This window comes from Mobula hypostoma, chromosome 3 (assembly GCF_963921235.1).
Source record: "Mobula hypostoma chromosome 3, sMobHyp1.1, whole genome shotgun sequence".
Classification (NCBI taxonomy): domain Eukaryota; kingdom Metazoa; phylum Chordata; class Chondrichthyes; order Myliobatiformes; family Myliobatidae; genus Mobula; species Mobula hypostoma.
The window spans coordinates 202,611,326-202,637,839 of NC_086099.1; the positions used below are offsets into that span (position 1 = coordinate 202,611,326).

A 26,514-nucleotide genomic window follows, 5' to 3' on the forward strand; every position below is an offset into this window, starting at 1 on the left:
GACAGTAGTATGTGGACATTTTTGAAGAGGGGATTTAAGTATAGGAGTAATCTATTGTGATTACACAGGGCCCTGATGAGATTATATCTGGAATTTTGTGAATGGGCCTGGTCTTTCTTCCTCCCTATTACACTGTATGGATAATGAAAATTTACCCTTGCAGAATTCACAAGTCACTACCCAAAGACAGGTGTGTGCGTGTTTCTATGTGTGTATGTCTTTATGTATATGCGTAGTAAGATAGTTTTCATGGGTTGGTTGATTGTTCGTTCAGAAATATGACAATGGAAGGGATGAAGCTGTTCCTAAAATGTGTGTCTTTAGGCTTCTGTACCACCTCGCTGATGGGTGATGGAGGTCCTTAATAATGGATGCTGTCTTTTTAAGTTATCACCTTTTTTGAAGATGTCCATCGTTGGGGAGGTGAGTGCCTTTGGTGGAACTGGACATGTTTGCAACTTTCTGCAGCTGTTCCTGATCCTGTGCAGTCACCCCTCCATACCAGACGGCGGTGCAACCAGTTAGAATGCTCCCCATGGGATATCTGTAGAAAATTGTTGGAGTTTTTAATGACATCCCAAATCTCTTCAAACTCCTAATGAAATATAGCTGCTGACACTCTTTAATAGTTTTTCACTTAGGAAAATTGGAATAAAGACCTTCACATCGGACGTGGTTCCCAACCTTTTTTATGTCACCATTAACCGAGGGGTCTGTGAATCCTGGATTAGGATCCCCTCATCTGGGAATCCATGCTCCATACTGTAGGAGTCCTCTCTGTGTGATAGGTTGAGTACAACAAAGTTCAAACTAATCTCCCTGAAATGAGGGACTCTGAAGAGAGATGAATGACACTGGGCCTTACCCTTCAGAGTTTAGAAAAAAACTGGGATCTGATTGAAGTGTTCAAAATTCTCTTAAGGCCTGGCAGGATGAATACAAGAATGACATTTCACTGGTGGGATATCACAGTCTCAAAATGAGGGATTGACCTATCAGCCCAGGGCTTCCCATCTAGCAGCATGGTAAATCTTTGGAAGTCACTAGCCAAGAGAGTTGTGGAGGCTCAGTCTGTGATGAAGATTTTTGGGGATTAAATTAATCACAGGAAGTGAGGTTAGTGCAGGAAAATAACACTAGTAATAGATCACAGTGAGTCATGGAGCAGCACGAGGAGACAAATGGTCTTTTCTCCTATTTCCCTTGTTCTTATGCAAATATCATCTCAGTATGGAAATATTTTTTCCATGAGGTGTTAGTGCCTATTTGTGTAACATGCTGAGCATTGAGCCAGAATAGTTCAGAACCCTAAGACTGAGACTTAGTCTCGGATGGCACCCCAGTGTTGTGCAGGGGGAATGCTCCTTTGTCGGAGATGCTGCTAGACACGAAGGTCCCTGAGGCAGTATGTTGAAGAGCTGTGGATTTCTCCCTGTGGGACATCTAACTTTCCAAAGCACTCTCAATCAGATGATCTAGATGGCGTTAATGTTGCTTTCTCCATATAGGTTACAGTACAGCTTGCATCACATCCCCACAGTACTTCAGAAATGGTGAGCAACTTTTCAGAACATTCTGAGATTGTGACAGTCAGCACATAAGTACAAGTCTTTTTTTTCTAAATAATAAATTTCTTTTGAAATCTCTGCTCCCTGCTACTAATGCCAATAAGATGAAGACTTGGAGAGCAGTGTGTTCTAATGTGGCTAATCTCTAAGTGCCTGTTGTTTAAGCCTCTGAATCGCTTAAAATATATGGCTGGTTTAAATTAGAACACTGAGCCACTTAATTATAGAGAACGAAAGGACATTATTGCCGAGCAGAGGTATTGAATTTACAGTCGAGCACCTCTGCAGTTTAAAGGGTTGGTTGTCAGACGATGCAGGCTGCATCTCTCAATTACTCAACATAAAATCTGCACAACCTTCCTTATCAATGACCACCAGCTTCTGCAAATATTTTGGTTTATTTTTTTCTTCAAATAGCATTTTCATTACTTGCTGTCAACTTCTCTGGGAATATTAATCATAATGGGATGGGATTTTCTGTCAAGAGGGCTAAGAGGGCTGAAAGCAGTGCTGTCATGCATGTCATGTCTTATTAGGCTTTTTTTTAATGAATTCTGTGTGTGCAAATGCAAATTGGGCTCCGCCCCCATTATGATAGTGGGGCAGATGGGAAATCTGTTTGACATGTGAATTACAAATTCACTGTGTGCATCTGATTCTGATCAATAGTTAATTTCATGCAGATTGGGCTTTATATTTAAATTGCACTGCAATAAAGGAAATAATATTAATTAAAGTTGTTACAAATGCCACAATTAACCTTGGGCCATGATGTAGCTTCTGGCAGACATGGTATGCAAAACAGTGAGCATTTCATTGAGGAGAGAGGGGGAAAAAAAAAGAAATAAAAAGGACAAAGTGAAAAGGGAAACTAGTCGTAAATGTTGAACTGGCGTCGACTGGACCTGATGTAGATTGGGAGACCGCTTCGCTGAGCACCTATGCTCTGTCCACCAGAAAAAGCGAGATCTCCTGGTGGTCACCCATTTAAATTCAGACATGTCAGTCCACGGCCTCCTCTACTGCCGCAATGAGGCTACACTCAGGTTGGAGGAGCGACACCTTATATTCTGTCTGGGTAGTCTCCTACCTGATGGTTTGAACATTCATTTCTCGAACTTCCGGTTATTGCCCCTGCTCTCCTTCGCCATTCCCTATTCCTGTTTCCCTCTCTTACCTTGTATCTTTATCTGCCCATCACCTTTCTCCGCTGCTCCTCCCCCCCTTCCCTTACTTCCATGGTCCTCCACCCTCTTCTATCAGATTCCCCCTTCTCCAGCCCTGTAGTCTCTTTCACCAATCAGCCTTCCAGCTCTTTACTTCACCCTTCCCACTCTCCCAGTTTCACCTAGCACCTGCTACCTTGTATTTAATCCTCCCCTCCCATCACCTTCTTACTGACTTCTCATCGTTTTTTTCAGTCCTGATGAAGGGTCTCGGGCTGAAGCATCAACTGTTTACTCTTTTCCATAGATGCTGCCTGACCTGAGTTCCTCCAGCAATGTATTGTGTTACATAAATGCTGAAAATTGGAGTTGGGAATCCTCATACTCTGAGGTGACGACGAAACAGATGAAAGCAGGGTGGTAGACATTTTTGCATGGACTTTATCGACAATGTCACAGATGATAGACTGCTCTGGGAGGTCAGAATCTGGATGAACGAAACAATTGGATACAAAGTGATAGTTAAGGGTTTACACTCAATCTGTTGGAAGAGATCAGTGGGTCCAGCAGCATTGGTGGGAGGAAAGAAACTGTTGCTGTTTCAGGCTAGAACCATACCCCAAGTAGTGAAGGTTTGTTTTCCAGACCAAAGGACTGCGACCAATGGTGTTTAACAAGGATCTATGCCGTTGCTTTGGTTATCGTTGGGAGTGATCATAAATTGTATGATTAGCAAATTTGTAGATGACATCAGAAATTGGGGGTATAGTGCACAGTGAAGATGGTTGTGAAAGTTAAAACAGGCTATTGATTTACTGGGAAAGTGGGCAAAGGAATTGTATAAGACATTGGTGAGATCACACTTAGAATATTATGTAGGGTTCTGGTCACCCTGTTAGAGGGAAGACATCACTAATAATGTCTTTCCTATAACTGATCATTTACATGGATTCTGCTGGGACTTGAGTAATAGGGAGAGGCCAAGCAGGGTAGGACTATATTACTTGTATTGTAGGAAATTGAGGGGTGACCTTATAGAGGTGCATAAGGTCATGAGGGGTATAGCTAAGGGGAAAGCAAATAGTCTTCTCAGAGAAGAGGAACTAACAAAAAGTAGATTTAAAGCATGAGGTGAAAGATTTGAAAAGGGCCTGTGGGGAAACTTCTTCACACAGAGGGTGGTGCATATACAGAGTGAGTTGCCAGATAAAGTGGATGAGGCAGGTTAATAACAGCATTCGAAAGACATCTGGATGGGTTTAGACCCTTTAGAGGGAGATTGCCAATGGGGTTAACTTGGTGTGCACCATGATCATCGTGGACAAAGTGAATCTCTTTCCATGCTGTATTACTCCATGAATAGCAGTGATGCTTTTTGGAAAATATCACCATGGTCGGATATAGTTAATGGCAGGACCCTGGGGAGTGTTGTTGAACAGAGACCTGGGGATACGAGTGCATAGAGACCAAGAAATATAAGCACATGGATTTCTGAAAGTGGCAACATGGATAGATAGAGGTGGAGAATCTTGACTATTTGTGTCTTGGTCTGATTTGACAATTCAAATGTGCAGGAAGCTGCAGTGAGCAATGGACTCTGCCCAATACATCATAGCTTCATATGCATATGACAATAAACGGACTTTGACTATTTGTATGGACAGGAAAACTGCAGCTCAGCAACTTGTAAGGTGGAAAAACTCTGGCTTCCCTTTCACTAGGATGCCAGATGCAGACAAATGATCTCACTTGCCTCCTATAAACCCTCACAATCCTGTCCCATCTCTATTCATCTCCCTACCTACCCTCTCCTCTGACACAAACTCTGCCAATATCATCCAATGTATCTCTATTTTATCCCATGTTTGTTGCTTGTAGCCTTTTTCCTAAAAAGAAACTTGCATTTCTTCACAAACACGAGGAAATCTGTAGATGCTGGAAATTCAAGCAACACACACAAATGCTAGTGGAACGCAGCAGGCCAGGCAGCATCTATAGGAAGAAGTACAGTCAACATTTTGGGCCGAGACCCTTTGTCAAGACTAACTGAAAGAAAAGATAGTAAGAGATTTGAAAATGGAAGGGGGTGGGGGGAGATCTGAAATGATAGGAGAAGACAGGAGGGAGAGGGATGAAGCTAAGAGCCGGAAAGTTGATTGGCAAAAGGGATACAGAGCTGGAGAAGGGAGAGGATTATGGGACGGGAGGCCTAGCGAGAAAGAAAGGGGGATGGGAGCCCAGACGAAGATGGAGAGCAGGCAAGGAGTTATTGTGAGAGGAACAGAGAGAGAAAAAAAAGAGGGGGAAAAAATAATAAATAAACAAACAAATAGATAAATAAGGGATGGGGTAAGAAGGGGAGGAGGGGCATTAACAAAAGTTAGAGAATCAATGTTCATGCCATCAGGTTGGAGGCTACCCAGATGGAATATAAGGTGTTACTCCTCCAACCTGAGTGTGGCCTTTCTTTAAAAAAGGAAGACATCTCCTTCATCTAGTACTCCCAGTGTGGCCTTCTATATATTGGTGAGACCCGACGCAGACTTGGAGACCATTTCGCTGAACACCTACACTTTGTCCGCCAGGAGAAAGCAGGATCTCCAGTGGCCACACATTTTAATTCCACATCCCATTCCCATTCTGACATGTCTATCCATGGCCTCCTCTACTGTCAAGATGAAGCCACACTCAGGTTGGAGGAACAACACCTTATATTCCGTCTGGGTAGCCTCCAACCTCATGGCATAAACATTGATTCTCTAATTTCCATTAATGCCCATCCTCCCCTTCTTACCCCATCCTTTTTATTTATTTATTTATCTATCTATCTATCTATCTCCTTTTTTCTCTCTCTGACCCTCTCACAATAACCCCTTGCCTGCTCTCCATTTTGCTCTGGTGCTCCCCTCCTCCTTTCTTTCTCCCTCGGCCTCCCGTCCCATGATCCTCTCCCTTCCCCATCCTTGTATCCCTTTTGCCAATCAACTTTCCAGCTCTTTGTTTCATCTCTCCCCCTCCTGCCTTCTCCTATCATTTTGGATCTCCCCCTCCCCCTCCCACTTTCAAATCTCTTGCTATCTCTTCTGTCAGTTAATCCTGACGAAGGGTCTCGGCCCGAAACTTCAATTGCACTTCTTCCTCTGGATGCTGTCTGGCCTGTTGCATTCCACCAGCATTTTGTGTGTGTTGCTTGCATTTCTTCAGGGCCTTTCATGCCCCTTTTTAGGGTGCCTCATTTTCTTTCCAAATAAGTACTTTTTTTCTCTTGGAAGTACATTTGCAAATTAGATAGTGTGACAACCAATCTACGCACAAATAGCAATGTGGTAGTGAAAATAAAATCCTGTTAAGGATATTGGTTTACTGACAGTCCTGGGTTTTACTGGCCTGATCTGGACCCTGTTTAAATTTCCAAATCTGGATATGGTATACAAGTAATTGGGATTATGATAGGTCAGAGAAGATAACCATCATCAGAGACCCCCACCACTCAGGTTCTGCTCTTTTCTCACTGTTGCCATCAGGTTGAAGGTACAAGAGCCTCTGGTCTCACACGACCAGGTTCAAGAACAGTTACTACACCTTGAATAAAAGTGGTTAACTACACTCACTTGCCCCATCATTGAAATGTTTCCACAATCAATGATCTCACTTTAAGGACTATTTGCCTCATTATCTCATGTTCTCACTATTTATTGCTATTAATTTATATTTGCATTTACATAGTCTGTTGTCTTCTGCACTCTGGTTCATTGATTCTGTTATAGTTCTATAGATTTGCTGAGTATGTCCACAAGAAAATGAATGTAAGGATTGTATATGGTGATGTATCTGTACTTTGATAATAAAACTTACTTTTGACTTTGAGAGAACTTTATTTTATTGTCGCCATACAATTGATATTGGAGCATACAATCATCACAGCGATATTTGATTCTGTGCTTTGCGCTCCCTGGAGTACAAATCGATAGTAAATATTAAAAATTTAAATTATAAATTGTAAATAGAAAAGGGAAAGTAAGGTAGTGCAAAAAAACCGAGAGGTAGGTCCGGATATTTGGAGGGTACGGTTCAGATCCAGGTCAGGATCAATTTAGCAGTCTTATCACAGTTGGAAAGAAGTTGTTCCCAAATCTGGCCGTATAAGTCTTCAAGCTCCTGAGCCTTCTCCCGAAGGGAAGAGGGACGAAAAGTGTGTTGGCTGGGTGGGACGTGTCCTTGATTATCCTGGCAGCACTGCTCCGACAGTGTGTGGTGTAAAGTGAGTCCAAGGACGGAAGATTGGTTTGTGTGATGTGCTGGGTTGTGTTCATGATCTTCTGCAGCTTCTTCTGGTCTTGGACAGAACAACTTCCATACCAGGTTGTGTTATACCCTAGAAGAATGCTTTCTACAGTGCATCTATAAAAATTGGTGATGGTTTTAGGGGACAGGCCAAATTTCTTCAGTTTTCTCAGGAAGTGAAGGTGCTGGTGGGCCGCCTTGGCAGTGGGCTCTGCTTGGTTGGACCAAGTCAGGACATTCATGATATTGACCCCGAGGAACTTAAAGCTTTTAACCTGTTCTACTTGCGCACCACCGATGTAAATTGGGTCGTGCAGTCCGCTACTCTTTCTGAAGTCAACAACCAATTCCTTTGTCTTGCTGACATTGAGGGATAGGTTATTGTCTTCGCACCATGTCACCAGGTTCTTAATTTCCTCTCTGTACTCAAACTCATCATTACCTGAGATACGGCCTACAATTGTGGTGTCATCAGCAAACTTATATATTGAGTTCGATGGAAACTTGGCTGCACAATCATGGGAGTACAGTGAGTACAGCAGGGGGCTGAGTACACAGCCTTGTGGGGCACTGGAGCTCAGAGTGATTGTAGAGGAGAGCTTGTCCCCTATGATGGTTCTTTTTCTCCCTGCACTCCCAGAGTTTATCTTTAGAATCGTATCTGTAACTCGTGTGTTGATTCATGACCTGAAAATATTTTAACATTCTTCTAATTGTTGCTGGTTTGCTGTTCTGGGAGGCTCTATTCTTCCTCAATGGCTCAGGAAGGTGGTTAACCACCACCTTCTCAAGGGCATTTAGCAAGAAGGGCCAGTTTGTGAGCAGCAACTGTTAATAAATTAAGAATAATTGATTGATTGCCATGATTAGTCAACAGCTGTGATCATGTTGTGTCAGGTGACTACACGGGCAAGAGTCTTTTTAATCTGTTTAGCAATGCTTTCATCCCTAATTTTGTAGGCTTTGTGAGGACCCTTCTCTGAGCCTCATCAAATCAATCCTAGATCAAATTCAATACCGTCAGCGAGAGGTTAAAGTAAACACGAATTTAAATTTTATATGTGGCCCTGAGGCCCCATGGTGTGCATTATGCAACTTGCAAAGACAAACAACATGTACATTTGTGCCCTGTGGGGCTACCCAACGAAGAGAAGGAAGAATAGATAAGTCGCATATCAATATGCTAAATGCTAGTACAAAGTGGAGCTGCTAATGGATCCAGGAGCCACTAAACAGGGTTTCTCTTTTACACATTACATGCATGAAAGAGATGAAAACTGCTGGATGAGATACAAATGCCATCTCACTCAGACTGTCATAAGCCATTAGGAAGATAAAAGGTTAGTAAAACAGCTCCTGGATGGACTGGGGTAAAGTGAATGGGAGAAAAAGCAGGAAACAGCAAAGACCTGACACACCAGTGGTTAGTGTTCAGTCTTTACTCTAGCCTTTTAAGGCCATTTTAAATCTGCCTGCCTATTTACTCATGTTTCATTGGCTCCCGTTCCCTGGAGCCCTTTCAGATTCAGATACAGAAAATATGGTCTTCCAGCAAAGTACATTATAGCTATAATTACAACTGATAAAAGGTATTTCCTTTTCAACAGATAAATGCTTTGCACATCAGAAATACCAGCTGGCAGTGGAGAAAGGTTTCAATTTGGCAAAAAAATATATTTTCTTTATAATGGAGTTTTCTTTTGTCTTCAGGAAGGGGTAGTTTTAAAAGTAATGTTTCTTGGTGTGTGTCACTGCTATTTATTTGTATTTTGACATACAGTCATCACCATGTTTGTGGAAGGGCACACAGACTCCTGAGCGGCAAAAGAATAGATTTAACTGGGACAGTTCCGGATAGGAGGGATCTCAGCTACAGGATAAAACTGAAGAAACTGAGGCATTTCTTGCTGAGATTGAAGGGAGATTTTATGGAGGTGTATAAAAAATTATGATTGGTTGAGCTAATATAAAGAAAACTATTCCCTTTTGCTAATATTATGAGGTATGGGGAGACAAATAGTAGAGCAGCTACTATTAGGCAGGGGTACACTTTAGTGTAGTCTGGGGTGATGTACGTTTTATATATTTTTTTGGAACATTCTGCCATGGCACTCTCTCCCTCTCTCACACATGCGCTCTCGCGCTCTCTCTCTTGATCGTGCTCTCTCTAGCACTCTCTCTTGCGCTCGCTCACTCTCAAAAAAAAAAATCGATTTCTGGGATATTGTATATAACTTGCGGGCATCAGGGAGCCTGTGTGTGTGTGTGTAAGTGTAAGGTTCATCACCCCAGTGTGCGGGCTAGGGGTAGAATCTCTCAAAAGAAATTCAAAGTTAATTTATCAAAGTACAGATATGTCACCCTATACAACTGTGAGATTCATTTTCTTGCAGGCAATCACATTAAATACAAGAGACACAATAGAATCAATGAAAGATGGCACCCAACAGGACGGACAACAACCAATGAGCAATAAAAAACTACAAACTGTGCAAATACAGAAAGAAAAGAAAGGGGAGAAAAGAGCAATAATAATAATTAACAATGAATATCGAGACCAGAAGATGAAGAGTCCTTGAAATTGAGTTCATAAGTTGTGGGAACAGTTCAGTGATGGAGATGAGTGAAGTTGTCCCCTCTGGTTCAAGAGCCTGGTGGTTGAGGGGTTATGATTTTTCTTGAACCTGGCGGTGCAGGTCCTGAGGCTCCTGTACCTTCTTCCTGACAGCAGAGCAAGAAGAGAGCATGGCCTGGATGGTAGAGGCCCTTGACGATGGACGCCATTTTCCTGCAACAGCACTCTGTGTAGATGTACACAGTGGTGGGGAGGGCTTTACCAGAGATGGTCTGGGGAGCAGTTGTTAGGAAATGTGCTGCCTCTGGAGGCCAGAAACCTGCATTCAATTCTGACCCTTGGAGCTGGCATTAGTATATCTATTACGGGTAAGGGTGGCATGCTAGCATAGCGTTCAGTGTAATGCTATTACAGCTCGAATGACACGGGTTCAATCCCTGCCACTGTTTATATAGAGCATGTATGTTCTCTCCATGTTTCCTTCAGGTGCTCTGGTTTCTTCCCACATTCAAAAGGCGTACAAGTTAGTAGTTTAATTGAGTGGTGCGGGCTTATTGGACTAGAAGTGCCTGTTATGCTGTATTTCTAAGTAAATTAGTTAAGTTAGTTAACTAAGTGCTTTGGTCAGGTAATGCTTTGATTGAGCAGACTCGATGGGCCGAATGGCCTACTTCTGCTCCTTTGTCTTATGGTCTATGGTCTTTTGGTAACATTTTCTTTAATGTAGCAAATGGAAATGGCCAGGAACCCAATGCCTACAAAATTGATCAAAGTTGAGACCGTCGATGATTTCAAAAGAAAATTGGATGGGTATTTGAAGGAAGTACTGCTGTAGGGCTATGGGATGGTGACTGTCTGCATCACTTTACACAGAGCTGGACAAAGGGCTTTGCACTATTATTCCTGCAGTAGTATGTAACTGCAGCAAAACTCTGAGGGAGTGGGATCACAATTATTTATTCGCAATGAGAAATTATTCCATAAAGTACCAAAAGAAACAGTTAAGAGGAACGTTTCGACTCTTGAAGGGCCGGGGGGGTTATATAATAACTAAAGGTTGTCCTATAGCCGAAAGTTCACGAATGAATGAACACACACTTAAGGTAACTCTCCAAAGAAGCAGAATCAATGTAAGGAAAATGTCTTTTTATGCAACCTGGGGTAACAACTTTAAATTTACTGGTTGATATTGATTCAGCAAAGAAAATGGGACAATTACTGTAAAGGAGAAAACTTGCAGCTAGATTACAGTCAGCCAGATCAAGAACAGACTTGATGGGCCAAACGGCTCTATTGCATGGACCTAACCAATAATTACAATAATAAACTGGAGATTCTTAGCCCACTTTAATAACACAAATCTTCGGAATACTCTTGGTTCCTTCTTATGGAATTTGAAATGGGAAGCAGAATAGCAGTTTGTATTTATGTTAATTTCCTTAGAGAAAAGGCTTTCGCCTTTGTCAAAAGATTGTTTTAAAAATATATATAGTGCAAACACAATTTGCACAAGAATTTGACATCCTTTGCCCTGGCTGCACTAATCTTGGGGGAGGGGGTAGTGGGGGGGTGGAGAAAAGGTAAGAATCTTGTTTGAAATCTTTAAAATAAATAAATTGCAGTAAACACTGGAAACTAGATGTTGGACAACATCTGTTGAAAGAGAAAGAGTTAACATAACAGATCCAGGGCACTTTGTCAGAATGACAAAATGTTATATTAACTCTTTCTCACTCCAGCAAGTACTGCCAGACCCGCTGACTGTTTCCAGTATTTTTATAAGGTAATTCCTTTCAAACCAAGCAGCATAATTGAATAGTAATATCAGTATTCAAAATTCACCTTGGGCTGCAGAGATAAACATGATGAACAGTGAAAACTGCACATTATGAAGGTTCTGTTTCTTGAGGCCCATCTATTAAAACCAATAGAATTTCAACAATAGAACATACTGTATAGTCCGTATATTTTATATTCACAGCACTTGTGAAGTAATGGCTGCAATTAATGTGGATGCAGAAACCATGAGATTGTGGGGTTGCTTCCCACAGATTTCAGAAGCACCTTTCTTGGAAACGGTTATTTCATCCTATCTCTCAACCAATATGCAAATAATTGACATGGGCATTACTGGCGTACCATAATGTGAAAGAACAGATAATCTCTACAAAACAGACGTGGCTGTCGTGAACTGTCAGTCTGGAGGAACTTTTTATCAGGAGAAAGAGCCCAACGTCGTTCAAACATATGATAATTTTCTCTCCTGTGCAGGAGACAGAAAGTGTTTACAAGACATGAAAAGAACGTACAAGTGGAGAGTCTCCTGAGATAAAGGAAGCCTTAGCATACTGACTGCACCTCTGATATTCGGTAATAGTCCTTATGAATTCTGCATCTTCAGACAGTTAAGTGAGTGAAGTTGGCAGACACCACGCACTGAAACATCAGAAGAAAAATTGTGTTATCATCAATGGATCCAAAATGCAGTTAGCATTTTTCTATTTTGCCAGCTGGGTAATTGTTAATTTGATACATGTATTCCCATAATGTGTGAATCCTTTTGTAAAAACAAATCGTTCAAAATAGGCCCTCTGAATATTTAGTGCACAAATGCTTAACAACACAAGGCTTAGGTGGATTTTGGATGGATATATAAAGGATTCAAACACTGATATTAAAAGACTAACTCCAAGGCAGACAAATCCTTTGACTTGCACTTTCTGGATGCTGAACAACAAGAAGATGAACATCCCCAATTTGCCAGACTTGGAAAAAGCTGAATTCATTGTTTATCTTGGGGTCGCCAAGTCTAATCACTTGCAATGTGTATTTGACATATCTTCCTCATTATGAGATGGCTGTTAGCTCCTATCCCTTTTGCAGAAAAGACAGATTATCCTCTCATCTTTGGCAGTATTATAAGTTATTTGGTGAATGACAGCATCGTACAATAAACATCTATTTGAACTGTGGATCCAGATATATCAGTTTGGAAGTCTTAATTGTTCAAGCCACACTTTCTCTACTAATATACAGCTCTTGCACTTCCCAGTGACAAATGAGTTAATTCACAGCCGTTCTCGAAGTTCAAGTATATTGTTTTCTGACGGTACATATATACAACTGAAGGAAACAACATTCCTCTGGACCATAGTGCACCCACAAAAGATACATCACACCCAGCACATAAAACAAAATATTACCATAAATAGTTAATAAAATAATTTAAAGTGCATGCAGTGCACAGCACTGCTAAGCAGTAAACAGCTCGTCATTCTAGTGTTGAGACCTTGGTGGTGATAAGGTATTAGTCTGATAGTCTGAGGAAAGAGGTGGAAGGGTGGGTTAGCTGATGACATGAAGGTTGTTAGTGTTGTAGATAGTGTAGAAAGTTATACAGGATGCAGAACTGGGCTGAGGAGCTGCAGATGGAGTTCAATCCAGAAAAGTGTGAAGTGTTACACTTTGGAAGGTCAAATATGCAGGCAGAATACAAGGCGAATGTCAGGATTCTTAGCAGTATGGAGGAACAGAGGGATCTTTGGGTCCACGGCCATACATCCCTCAAATTTGCTGCACAAGTTGATGGGGTGGTTAAGAGGGCATACAGTGTGTGGGTCTACATTAGTCAGGGATTGAGTTCAGGACCCCCAAGGTAATGTTTCAGTGCTCTAAGGCTCTGGTTGGACAACACTTGGAGAATTGTGTTCAGTTCTTGTCATCTCATTACAGGAAGGGTGTTGAAGCTCTACAGAGGAGATTTACCAGCATACTGCCTGGATTAGAGAACATGTCTTTTGAAGAAATTTTGAGCAAGCTGGAGCAAAGCTTCTCCCTTTGGAGAAAATGAGGATGAGAGGAATCTTGATAGAAGTGTATAAGTTATGGCATATATAGATAGAGTTGACAACCAGCACCTTTTCCCCAAGGAGGCAATTTTTGCACAGAAAGCAGGTGCCTAGAATGCACTGCTGGGTGTGGTTGTAGATGTTGATACAGTAGGGACATTTAAGAGACTCTTAGGCACATGAATGTAAGCAGAAGTAGAGAGTTATATGCTGTGTAGAGGGGAAGGATTAGATTGATTGGGGAGTAGGTTTATATAGGTCGGCATAATATTGTGGGCCAAAGGGTCTGTATTGTGTTGTACTCTTTTATCCTTTAAAAAAGGAGCATTCCTTAAATATAAAGCTCCCATTTCACTTATTTAATATCTCAAAATAATAACTTTGTACAAAGAATTGGTTAAGGTTGTTACAACTTGGGTAGACTGGTGGCGCGGTGGCACCAGCGCCGGACTCCGGCCCGAAGGCTCCCGAGTTCAAATCCAAGTCGGGCCACCCCCCCGAGCACGCTTTCCATCCATGCCGGGTTAAGCGTCAAGCTAGCCATTCGGCCTCGTCAAAAAAAAAGTGTCGCGTCAGGAACGTTCATATCGTGACACGGTTATTCCGAAAGGAGACCAATCCTGACACCATGTGCCAGACAAGAATGGCTGGTGTGACACACTTTAAAAAAAAAAAAATTTGATCCACTGTGTTTGTAGTAACCCTTTGCAGAGGAATCCAGTCTACCCCATCCTTCCCCTCATCTCTCTTGACCCTGCATTTATTTTTTATCTATCAAACATTTATCCAAATCCCTTGTGAAGGCCACAATTAATACTGCATCTGCTGCGCTTTCAGAAAGCACAATTGGTGGCACAGTGGCATGGTTAGTCGAGCCACTGCCTCAGTGCCAGGGTTCAACACTGAGCTCAGCTGCCATCTGTATGCAGCTTGAATGTGATCATGTGGCTCTCCAATTTGCTTCCACATCCTGAGCTCATCTGGGTTAGTAGGTTAACTGGCCACTGTAAATTATCCCTAATTTGTAGATGAGTGTTGGAGGAGGTGAGTTGATGAGGATGTGGAGGAATAAAAAAGATGGGATTAACATAGGATTTGTGTGAATTATGGCAATTGAGGATGCGATGGGCTGAAGACCACGTATCCCCATGATTCCTGGTGATGGCTGCCCAACTTATTCCTTGCGTAACACAAAATGCTGGAGGAACTAATGAGGACAGGCAGCATCTCTGGTGGGAAACCAGTAGGCAATGTTTTGAGTTGAGATCAATCATCTGCACTGGAAGAGTGGAAGTGGCCAGAATAAAGTGGTGGAGATGAGGGATGGATCTAAAGCTGGCAGGTACTGGATGGACCCAGGTGAGGTTTGGTAAGGTGAAGGGTAGGTACTGCTTCAGAAGCGGGGAGGAGATAGATCAAAGTGACAAAGGGTGGAAGATAATGGAATCTGATTTAATAGAAAGGTAGAGCGTGGAATAAAGGGAGAGTGCTAGAGTGCTAGGGAAGGAAACAGATAAAGGACATTGTGGGTGATGGGTAGATAGGGTGATGGGGGCCAGGAGGATCAGAACAGGAGAGAAAGGATGTACAGAGGGCAAAGTTAATGGAAGTAGTTAGTGTTCATGCTGTCAGGTTGCAGGTTACTCAGACATTTCTCTTTCATCCCCACAGGATCTTTACCTTTTGCATCTGTGTTCTATGGTCCTTGAATTCATCATAAATGAAAACAGTTTATCCTGACCTGTCACTTCCGTAACTACTATACCAAGGTTTGATGCACTTCCATCAAATCTCCTTGCAACTTCGCTTCTGCCATGGAGATTGTCAGAGGTATTTTGTAGCATTTGTGGGGATAACTACCCACACAAAGCTGTGATCAAAATACTGCAGGTCCTAAAAAATTTAAATAAATGTGCTAGCAATTCTGCAAAATCAGGTGGCAGAGGGAAATAGTCAAAATTTCAGTTAGGTCATTAACCAGAAACACTATCTCTGATTCTCCTAAAACACATGCTTGACTTGCTCAGTACTTCCAGCATTCCTTCTTATCTTACATATTTGATATCTTGGTTTGGCTAGCATGGTTATTTTGCAAGCATTATATTTAATTGCCCTAATATCCATCATTTATCTTTTTCTCGCCTAATTGTGAAGTGTTAACCCAACCAGGCACCGTGCAAAAGGGACCTCAGTTTGAGTTATACGGTTAGTTGATGCGAGATTAAGACCCGGCATTTATCTTGTTTAGTCTAACTCCAGATGAAGCCTTGATAACACCCCAGACTTGGCGGTGATGCACAAAAAGAGCACTGTTACACTGGCACATAACTAATGGAGCCTGCAATGCACGCTGAAGGAACATATTGAATTGGCTCTGATATATGATTTTTCAAAGCAAAAGATAAGTGGAAGTTTTCCAATCTAGAATGCAGCACTCTTTGATCTGCTCAGCTCTCAAAACAAACACTAATAGGCCATTTGACCCAGTCTTCTATCAAACCATATTCCCTGTAAACAAACATCATCAGCATACCAAATTTCTTATACAGCCAGAAAAAAAAATGGACATAGTTTCAAGATGAGAAGGAGAAAAAAAATTAAAGAGAATGTGTGGGGCAAGTGTTTTTGTTTAAACACAGAGTGGTAGGTGCTTGAACATAGTGCGAGGGAAGCAGGTACATTAGTAGTATTTGAGGATTTTATTTAGGCACATGAATATGGAGGAAATGGGGGAATCGAGGGATATTGGATCAATTAGATAAAATTAGTATCATGTTAGGCACAGACACAGTGGGCTGAAGGTGCTTTTTTCTGTGCTGTACTGTTCCATGTTCAATGTAAACATTGCTGGTCCACTCACTCAGCCAAGCATTAAAGCTATTACAGCTCGACCTAAACAGGCGATTCTGCAGATGCTGGAAACCTTGAGCTACACACACAAAATGCCTGAGGAGGAACTCAGCACTGATGCCTCCTGAACTGCCGAGTTCCTCTATCTTGTCCTTTGGCTTTTCATTTTGCCAGACTATTGTTAATAAAAATGCTGGAATTTTGTTATTGTGAAGCTATTTAGCCCAGATTTCATTAGTGTATTGTAAAAAAAAATTCTTACAATCCACTACCTAAAATCCACTGCCCATGAATAGTTAAAACTTTTATGAGCAATGCGAATGGGAGCAGGCGTTTTTTTTTACAGAATGCAAAAATACTGCTGAAGCTAAAAATCTGAAATTAAATCAAAGATGATTGGAAATAGTCAATGAATTGGGCAGCTACTGCAAAGAGAGAAAACTGAATTATCATTTCAAGTTGATGACCTAGCATCAGAACTGCTAAAATCTTCCTGTTATGTTTTGTAACTCCAGAAATTAATCAAAAGAAAAGCATAGGAGCTTGGGGGTAACTTGCCTACTTAGTTTTCTTTCAGTGAGATGCTCACATATGATGTGGCATAATGACATGTGCCATTTACGTACTACTACGTACCTACAGTGAATTATGTAAACAAACAAAAAATGTTTAATCAAACAATATATTTACAATATCACTCAAATACTACTAAAGTATTGAATCTGGCTGCAATATGGCCTGGTATGGGGACACCAATGCCTTTGAGTGAAAAATCCTACACAAGGTAGTGGATTCAGCCAATTACATCACAGGTAAAGCCTCCCAACCATTGAGCACATCTACATGAAACATTGTCATGGAAAAGCAGCATCCATTATCGAAGATCCATACAACCCAGGCCATGCTCTTTTCTCTCTGCTGCTATCAGGTAGAAGGTACAACTGTTCTCAGGCCTTGCACTACAAGGTTCAAGAGCAGTTAGAGCTTTGACCAGTGGTCAATCCGTACATCAGAAGTTTGGGGAGGAGGGGACTTCAATTAGGTCCACTGTCCGAGGATAAAAGGCAGAAGCGGCTCGCAGCCGAGCAATAGAGCTTTGACCAGCAACTAATTGGCATTTGGGATTGATTAGTAAGAGCAAATTAAAGGAAGGCAGGGCAAGCGCATCAGCCATCATTGCAGTGGACGTCGTCTGAGTGGATATAGAGTGGTGACCTTAAGGCTTCAGCTCCTTGAGGCTTCAATGAAGAGTGACTTCACTCAGAGAAAGCAAAGAAAAGGAAAGCTCTTCTGTTTTTGTTCTCTTCATATCTGCTCAGCTAGGACAGCAGGGATGCCAGGCAGATAGTGAAATGCTCCTCTTGTGGCATGTAGGAAGGTAGGGAGACCTCCAGTGTCCCTGACGGCTGCAACTGTGAGAAGTGCATCCAGTTGCAGCTTCTAACAATCCGTGTTAAGGAGTTGGAGCTGGAACTGGATAAACTCCCAATCATTCGAGAGGCTGAGGGGGTGATGGATAGGACATACAGAGAAGTAATTACACCCAAGGTGCAGGGCCCAGGAAAATGGGTGACAGTTAAGAAAGGGAATGGGGTTAAAGAAACAGTGCCGAGTACCCCTGTTGCTATCCCCCTCAACAACAGGTATATCAATTTGGATGCTGCTGGGGGGCGGGGATGACCAAACAGAGGAAAGTGCTCAGTGGTTGAGTCTCTGGCACTGAGTCTGCCTCTGTGACTCAGAAGGCAAGGGGGGAGAAGATTTAGGGGAATGGACAGGAGGTTCTGTGGGTGAGAATGAGATTCCCGAATGGTATGGTGCCTCCCAGGTGCCAGGGTCAGGATATATCAGATCAAGTCCTCGGCGTTCTCAGGTGGGAGGGTGAGCAGCTGGAAGTTGTGGTCCATGTAGGTATCAATGACATGGGCAGGATGAGTGACAAGATTCTGCATAGGGAGTTCAGGAGTTAGGTGCTAAGTTAAAGGGCAGGACCTCCTGGATTGTGATCTTAGGATTGCTACTCATGCCACATGCCAGTGAGGCCAGAACTAGGAAGATTATACAGTTTAATACATGGCTAAGGAGTTGGTGTAGGAGGGAGGGCATATGATTTTTGAATCTCTTCCAGGGAAGGTGGAACCTGTACAGAAGGGATGGTTTGCACCTGAACTGGAGGGGGGACTAATATCCTAGTGGGAAGGTTTGTTAGTGCAACATGGTGGGGTTTAAACTAGAGTTTCAGAGGATGGGAACCAGAGTGCCAGAACAGGTAGTGGAGAGATTTCTGGATGCAATTCAGAAAGCACAGGATATATACATCCGAAAGAGGAAGAAGTATTCTAAATGAAAGATGACACAACCATGGCTAATAGCAAAGTCAAAGCCAGCATAAAATCCAGAGAGGGCATATAATAGAGCAAAAATTAGTTGGAAAATTAGAAGACTGGGAAGCTTTTAAAAACCAACAGGAGGCAACTTAAAAAAGTCATTAAGAAGGCAAAGGTGGAATAAAAAAGTAAGCAAGCCAATAATATTAAAGAGGATACCAAATGTTTCTTCAAATACAAAGTGTAAAAGAGTGGTGAGAGTGGATATCGAACCCCTGGAGAATGCTGCTGGAGAGATGGTAATGGGGGACAACAAAATGGTGGTAGAACTGAATAAGTATTTTGCATCAGTCTTCATGGTGAAAGACACTAGCAGTATAGTGGAGGTTGCAGGTATCAGGGGGTATGAAGTTTGTGAAGTTACCATAACTAGAGAGAAGATTCTTGGGAAACTGAACTGAAAGGTCTGAAGGTTGATAAGTTACCTGGACCAGCGAGTGTGCACCCTAGAGTTCTGAAGGAGGTGGCTGAAGAGGTCATGGAAGCACTCGTAGTGATCTTTCAATAATTGCTAGATTTTGGAGTAGTTCCAGAAGACTGGAAAATTACAAATATCAATCCACTCTTCAAAAAGGGAGAGAGGCAGAAGAAGGTAAACTATAGGCCAGTTAGTCTGACTTCAGTGGTTGAGAAGATGTTGGAGTCGAGTATTAAGGATGAGGTCTCAGGGTACTTGGAGACACGTGATAAAATAGGCCATAGTCAGCGTTCTCTCAAGGGAAAATCTAGCCTGACAAACGTGTTGGAACTCTTTGAAGAAATAACAACAGGATAGAAAATAGAGAATCAGTTAATATTGAGTACTTGGATTTTCAGAAGGCCTTTGACAAGGTGCCATGCATGAGGCTCCTTAACAAGCTACGAGCCCATGGTATTACAGGGAAGGTTCGAGCATGGATAAAGTAGTGGCTGATTAACAGGATGCAAAGAGTGAGAATAAATGGAACATTTTCTGGCTGGCGGTGGATGATTAGTGGTATTCCACAGGGGTCTGTGCTGGGACAGATTCTTTTTACGTTATATGTCAATGATTTGGATGATGGAATTGATGACTTTGTTTCAAACTTTGAAGATGATATGAAGATAGGTGGAGGACAGGAAGCTTTGAGGAAGTATAGAGGCTACAGAAGGACCTGAAACAGATTAGGAGAAAGGGAAAAAAATGGCGGATGGAATACAGTGTCAGGAAGTGTGTGGTCATGCATGGTGGTAGAAGAAATGAAAGGATTGACTATTTTCTAAAGGGTGAAAAAAAATATAAAAATTGAGGTGCAAAAGGGCTTGGGAGTCCTTGTGCAGGATTCCATAAAGGTTAATTTGCAAGTTGAGTCTATGGTGAGGAAGGCAAATGCAATATTAGCATTCATTTCAAGAGGACTGGAATATAAAAGCAAAGATGTAATATTGAGACTTTATAAAGCATAGGTGAGCCCTTGCTTGGAGTTTTCTAAGCAGTTTTGGGCCCCTTATCTTAGAAAGGATGTGCTGAAACTAGAGAGGATTCAAAGGAGGTTCACGAAAATAATTCCAGGATTGAATGGCTTGTCATCTGAAGAGTGTTTGGCTCTGCGCCTGTATTTGCTGGAATTCAGAAGAATGAGGTGTGACCTCATTGAAACCTATGAAATGGTGAAAGGCCTTAATAGAGAGAATGTGGAGAGGATGTTTCCTATGGTGGGAGAGTCTAGGAGCAGAGGACACAGCCTCAGAATAGAAGAGTGTCCTTTTAGATCGGAGATGTGGAATTTCTTTAGTCAGGATGTGGTGTATCTGTGGAATTCTTTACCACAGGCAGTTGAGGAGGCCAAGTCACTGGGTATATTTAAGACAGAGGTTGATAAGATACTTGATTGGTCAGGGCATGAAGGAATGCAGAGTGAAGGCAGGAGATTGTGGCTGGGAGGGAAATTACATCAGCCATCATGAAATGGCAGAGCAAACTTGATGGGCCAAATGGCCTAATTGTGCTCCTGTACCTTATGGTCTCATTACCCCTCAACCATCAGTCTCTTGAATAAAAGAGGATAACTACATTCATTCTATTTCTAGCATTCGCACCACCAATAATCTCACTTTAAGGACTCTTTATCTTGTTATTTTATGCTCTCTTTATGTATTACTATTTACTTGTATTTGCAAGTTTGTTGTCTTCTATACCTTTGCTCTTTCATTGAACCTGTTTACAGTTATTATTCCATAGCTTTACTGAGTATGCCTACAGGAAAAAGAATCTCAGGGTTGTATGTGGTGACATGCATATACTCTGATAATAAATTTAACTTTGAACTTTGAACTACATGGTATAGTATATAATGCAACTATTATGTAGACACGCACAGCATAGTAAATTTTAAATTGTCCCCTTCAGGCCTAAATATTTAATTACCATTGAGGATTTATTACTCTTGCAGGATAATATATTTCCTGACAAGGGGATGGTTATTCTGCTTGCAGGCGTGACTGTGAAACAATGTCAGATTCTGAGACTTCCTAGTGATGCTTGTACCAGTTGACTCTGGGACTGCAGAAAGTGGTTCTGACAGCTGTGGACACCTTTCTTCTTTAAAAATTGACTGATTGTTGTGTTGTCTCCAGTTGACATCAGATGCAATCTCCACAGTGTAGGAGATAGGATCACTTCTGTCCTTAATCTTTCCAAGTATCTACTTTTGATCAATCTGTAGTACCTCGCCAGTACTGCCTGTCAAGCAGTGAAAGATTGATCCTCCTTGCTTGAGGAACCCTGAATTTCTCTCAGCTGGTTCTTCTGTATACTCCTTCTGAGACTGGGTTTGAGGTGATCCAAGCGGAGCACAAGGGACAACCCAGGAACAACATAGCTGGTGAGTGTTGGTTGTGGAGTGTGCTGCATTGTGATATGCAAAGAGAAAATTGGCGAGCTTCTGATTCAGTGTAGTGTGCTTTGCTGGCATTGTCCATAGTGTGTTCTTTAGACTCTGGACAAACTTTTCCACCAAGCCATTATGACTGGGTGGTGTGGTGCAGATGTAATGTGTCTTATTCGATTCATTTTCATACATGACTGAAATTGTTCCACAACAAACTGTGGTCCATTGTCACTGACTAAGTGTTCTGGAACACATCAACAGTGTGTGAGGCTGTAGAGAAGGCTATTGGGAACACATCTGACCACTTTGTAGTTGCATCCTACTACCAAGTAATATGTGCCTATGAATCGTCTGGCTAAATTCACATGGATCCTCTGCCAGGGCAATGCAGGTCATTCCCAAGGATGGAGAAGCACTGCTCCTGGCATCTTTTGGATGTGTTGGCATCCCAAGCAGTGCATGGTGAACTGCTTGATCTGATGATCTGCTATCCCAGGCCACCAGGCAAAAGTTCAAGCCAATGCCTCGATTTTGACCATGCCTAGGTGACCAGCATGTAGCTCCTCCAACACTTGAGCTGTCAGATTGGATTGGTGCAACAACTCTCAATCCCCAAATAAGGCAACCCCCTCGTCGTCCCCACCCCCGCCCCCATCAAGGTTAAGTTCATCCCGGCACTGGTAAAAATGGGGGAGCTGGAATTTCTGCTGCACATTCCAGCCACGTAGACCTGAGACAGTGTGGGACTTTTTTGGTTTCCCTTTGGATCCTCCCTGTCGTAATAGGGTGACTTTCGGTTTGCATTTGGGAGAATACGTCAAGACAGTGTCTTCTTTTGTAAATTTTTCAGGTATCTCCTTCTGCAAGGGAAAATGGGACAATCCATCAGTGTTTCCATGATGAGTTGTTCTCTGGGATTTGATCTTGTAATGGTGTTCTCCAAGAAACAGAGCCCATCTCTGCATTCGTGCTGCTGATGGTAGTGAAACACCCTTCTGTGGATTGAAAATGGACATTCTGGTTGATGATCAGTAACAGGGATAAACTCTCTCCCATACAAGTACTGGTTGAAATATCTTATACTCCAAACCAGACTCAAAGCCTCTGTCAAGCTGTTCATAAATTTCTTCTGCAGCATTAAGGGAACGTGATGTAAAGGCTATGGGGTGTTTGCTTCCATCACTCATAACGTGTGACATGATTACACCTATACTATAAGATGAGGGATCATAGGCAAGATTCACTTTATGATGTATGTTATAATGTGCAAGTACACTGTCTGACATCACCACTTTCTTTGCCTTTTGGAAACCCACCTCACACCGCTTTGTGAATTGCCTTTTCTTCCCAATCTGCAGTAGTGAGTTCAAGGGGTGGTGCACATTAGCCAAGTTTGGCAGAAACTTGTTATAGTAAGTGATAAATCCTAAAAAGAACAACAACTGTAACATATCCTTTGGCCACTACTTTAATTTTCTCAGTATACTTGTGTAAGTCTTGTGCATCAATGGTGTGACCACCGTACAAAATGCTTGGTTTAGAGAATTCACAGTTGTCGTGTCGTGCTCTGATTCCCAAGCTTCAAATCTTTTTGACACTGTCTTGGAGATGTTGCATAAGAAACAGGAACAGGAGTAGGCCAACTGACCCGTTGAGCCTGCTCTGCTATTCAATAACATCATGGCTTATCCATCCATGGACTCATCTCCACCTACCTGGCTTTTCCCCTTAACTCTTAGTTCCCCTACTAAGCAAACATCTAACCATCCTTGTCTTAAATATATTTACTGACATACCCTCCACTGCTTCATTGGGCAGAGAATTCCACAGATTCACCATTCTCTGGGAAAAGCAGTTCCTCTTCATCTCCATCCTAAACCTACTCCCCTGAATCTTGAGGCTATGTTCTTTAGTTCTAGTCTCATCTACCAATGGAAACAATTTTCCTGCCTCTATCTTATCTATCCCTTTCATAATTTTATATGTTTCTACAAGATCTCCTCTCATTCTTCTGAATTCCAGTGAGTGCAGTCCCAGGCGATTCAATCTCTCCTCATTGTCTAACCCCCTCATCTCCAGAATCAACACGGTAAACCTCCTCTGCACGGCCTCCAAAGCCAGTATATCCTTCTTCAAGTAAGGAGACCAGAACTGCATGCAGTACAGGTTTCCCCCGCCATCCGAAGGTGAGCGTTCCTATGAAATAGTTTGTAAGCCGGAATGTCGTAAAGCGAAGGAGCAATTACCATTTATTTATATGGGAAAATTTTTTGAGCGTTCCCAGACCCAAAAAATAACCTACCAAATCATGTCAAATAACACACAAAACCTAAAATAACAGTAACATATAGTAAAAGCAGGAATGATATGATAAATACTCAGCCTATATAAAGTAGAAATACTTTTCTACAAACATCGCCGCACTGTCCACCGTAGCAAAAATCTCATGCAAGCGCTCTCGGCAGAAACACTCTCTCCAGTAACCTTTAAGCTATGAAGTGCCAAATCATATCAAATAACACATAAAAATACACATCCTATGTAAAATAGAAATAATGTATGTACAGTGTAGTATCACTTACTGGAATCGGGAAGACAGCACCGAGCACACTGATGATGGTGTGTTAGGCTGAGTCGTTGGAGGTTGGGGTGGTACAGTGGTCCCCACCCTCCAGACCGCGGACCAATACCGATCCGTGAAGAATGCAGCGGTGCAGCGGTAGTCGGGATGCACCCAGCACATCTTTAAGAAAAAAGCTGAAATAATCAAGCTAATTAATTAGGTGCCACCTGGTGAAGATGTCATCTATCCTGGGCAGAGGGTATTGATCTACTTTCAGTATTGGGTTGATGGTGACCTCAAAATCACAGATACCGACAGATGCGTTCTTCTTGCTACTGGGACTAGGGGCATTGCCCATGGGTCCACTTAAACTTGGAAAGAATTCCTTGAGTCCCCATGTGATCCAGCTCAATGGTTACCTTATCACAGATGGTCTAAGGAACCAAATGGACTTTGCAAAACTTGGGTGTGGCATTTTCATTTAATACGACTTTAGCCTTTATGTTTGAGTTTTCCAGTGCCACACTTGAGCACTGCTGTGACATCATCCAGTACCATCCTTAACTCGCGTTCAGTTGACTAATACAGGGGATGTGACATGCAAGTGGTGGTTGGATTCTCCAATCAAGTTGTAGTTGTCTTTGCCAATCACGGCCCCACAATGCTGGCTCTCCCATTTGTACCACGTACAGGCCCAATGTGGCTTGTTGGTTGTTATATTTCATTGTTAGGAATGTCATTCTCACAGGAGTTATCTTTTCTCCAGGGCAAGTTGTTAGTTGGGTATCTGCAGTTCAGCATCTTCAAAATGCCATTTAGCCTCATTTTCTGGAATGACTGAAGCAGCCGAGCCAGTGTCCAATTCCATTTTGATTACTTTCTCATTCACTTCTGTGTAAGCCATATTGCATTTTAATTGTTAGTTTTCTCACTGTAAATCTCAAGGGTACCTAGTCCTGTTTCACCTTCATCCCTATCAGATCTTTCATGAACAGCATACAGATTAGTGCTCCTTTTGAAACTGCAACTTGACTTCTTAACTTTTTCTCTTGCCTATGCAGCCCATTTATTGCTGTTCATGGCATGCTCTTTCTATTTGTCCTACTTTGTAGTATTTTCTGCAGTTTTGCCTTTGAACCTGCTTTGGTCTGGTGTATGTGAGCCCCTGCCACAATGGTAACACAAGTTGCTTAGCCAGGTGGGTTTCTGTTTAGATTTTGAAAATTTATTCACACACACTTTCATTCCTGACTTCAACTCAATTATGTCTCTGGCTGCTGTTTCCATTGATAAGCAGTTTCAACTGCTCTTTTAAATTTGAGTTGGGTTTCATTTAGGAGCTATTTTTGGAAGTTGTCTTGTAAGATTACATAAACTAAATGATCTCTTAGTGCATCAGTAAACTCATCACTGAACTGACAATGTTTGGAGCAATTCATCAATTCAGTCACGTAAGCTGAAGTGGATTCCCTTTCCTAGGGCATTCTGCAATCAACAATGTTTTTGTTTCTAAATGTTCCTGCATTATGCTCACAACATCAGCAATGCTCCTTTTGGCTGGTTTGGTTGGAGCAGTTGAACTTCTGAGCAAACCATGTGCTTTGCCACCTATCGCACTCAGCAAAGTTGACAGTAGTTTCTTATCGACTATTCAACTTGCTTTAAAATACTGCTCAATTCATTCAGTATACATCATCCAGTTACAGTATATGTTGTGCAATCAAACAAGTCTATCTTTTCTGATGTAGATACATAGAATAGATTCATAGCCAACCATTTCTGCTTTATTTATTTATTATTATTATTATTACCCAGTACTTGCTTTTTATGAATCCATGTATTTCATCTGTTTCCTACCTTTTTTTAAACTCTATCTTCTCCCTCCCCTTCCAAAGGGAAAAAAAAGCACTACACTTCAGCAGGTAGATTGTATACTCATTCGTTTTAAAATTTTCCTATTGCCACTGTTATGTTTTGTAACTCCATAAATTAATTAAAACGATAAACACAGGAACCTGGGATAACTTGTCCACTTAATTTTTTTTAGTGAGATGCTCACTTATGATATGGTGGTGTGATGTCATGTGCCATTCATGTACTACTTGCATATAACCAAAATGAATTTGTTAACAAAGGATGCTTAATCGAGCTAGATTTGCAATATCACTCAGCTATTTCTGAATATTAAATACACAACAGTTCCTTGCCTTGAAGCATTAACTGTATGATTTTCCTTTCTCCACAGATTTGCTAAATGCTTCATGCCACTTTTTGATAATCGCTCTCATTTTTTTGAATAGTATATTTTTAAAAAGGGAGGGTTGAAATGACACTATGTTCTGCTGAAAGAAATGTCAACCATAGGATGCAGACATCCCCGGCAATTTTATAAATTGATGTCCAACTGTGATAATTGCAGTAAGT

The 26,514-nt window shown here is 41.8% G+C and overlaps 1 protein-coding gene across 2 annotated transcripts in view; it reads left to right on the forward strand.

The window, feature by feature from the left end:
• Positions 1-26,514, forward strand: part of adarb2 (adenosine deaminase RNA specific B2 (inactive)) — an 832,269-nt gene that overhangs the window by 37,047 nt on the left and 768,708 nt on the right. The gene's annotated exons all lie outside the window — the stretch shown is intronic.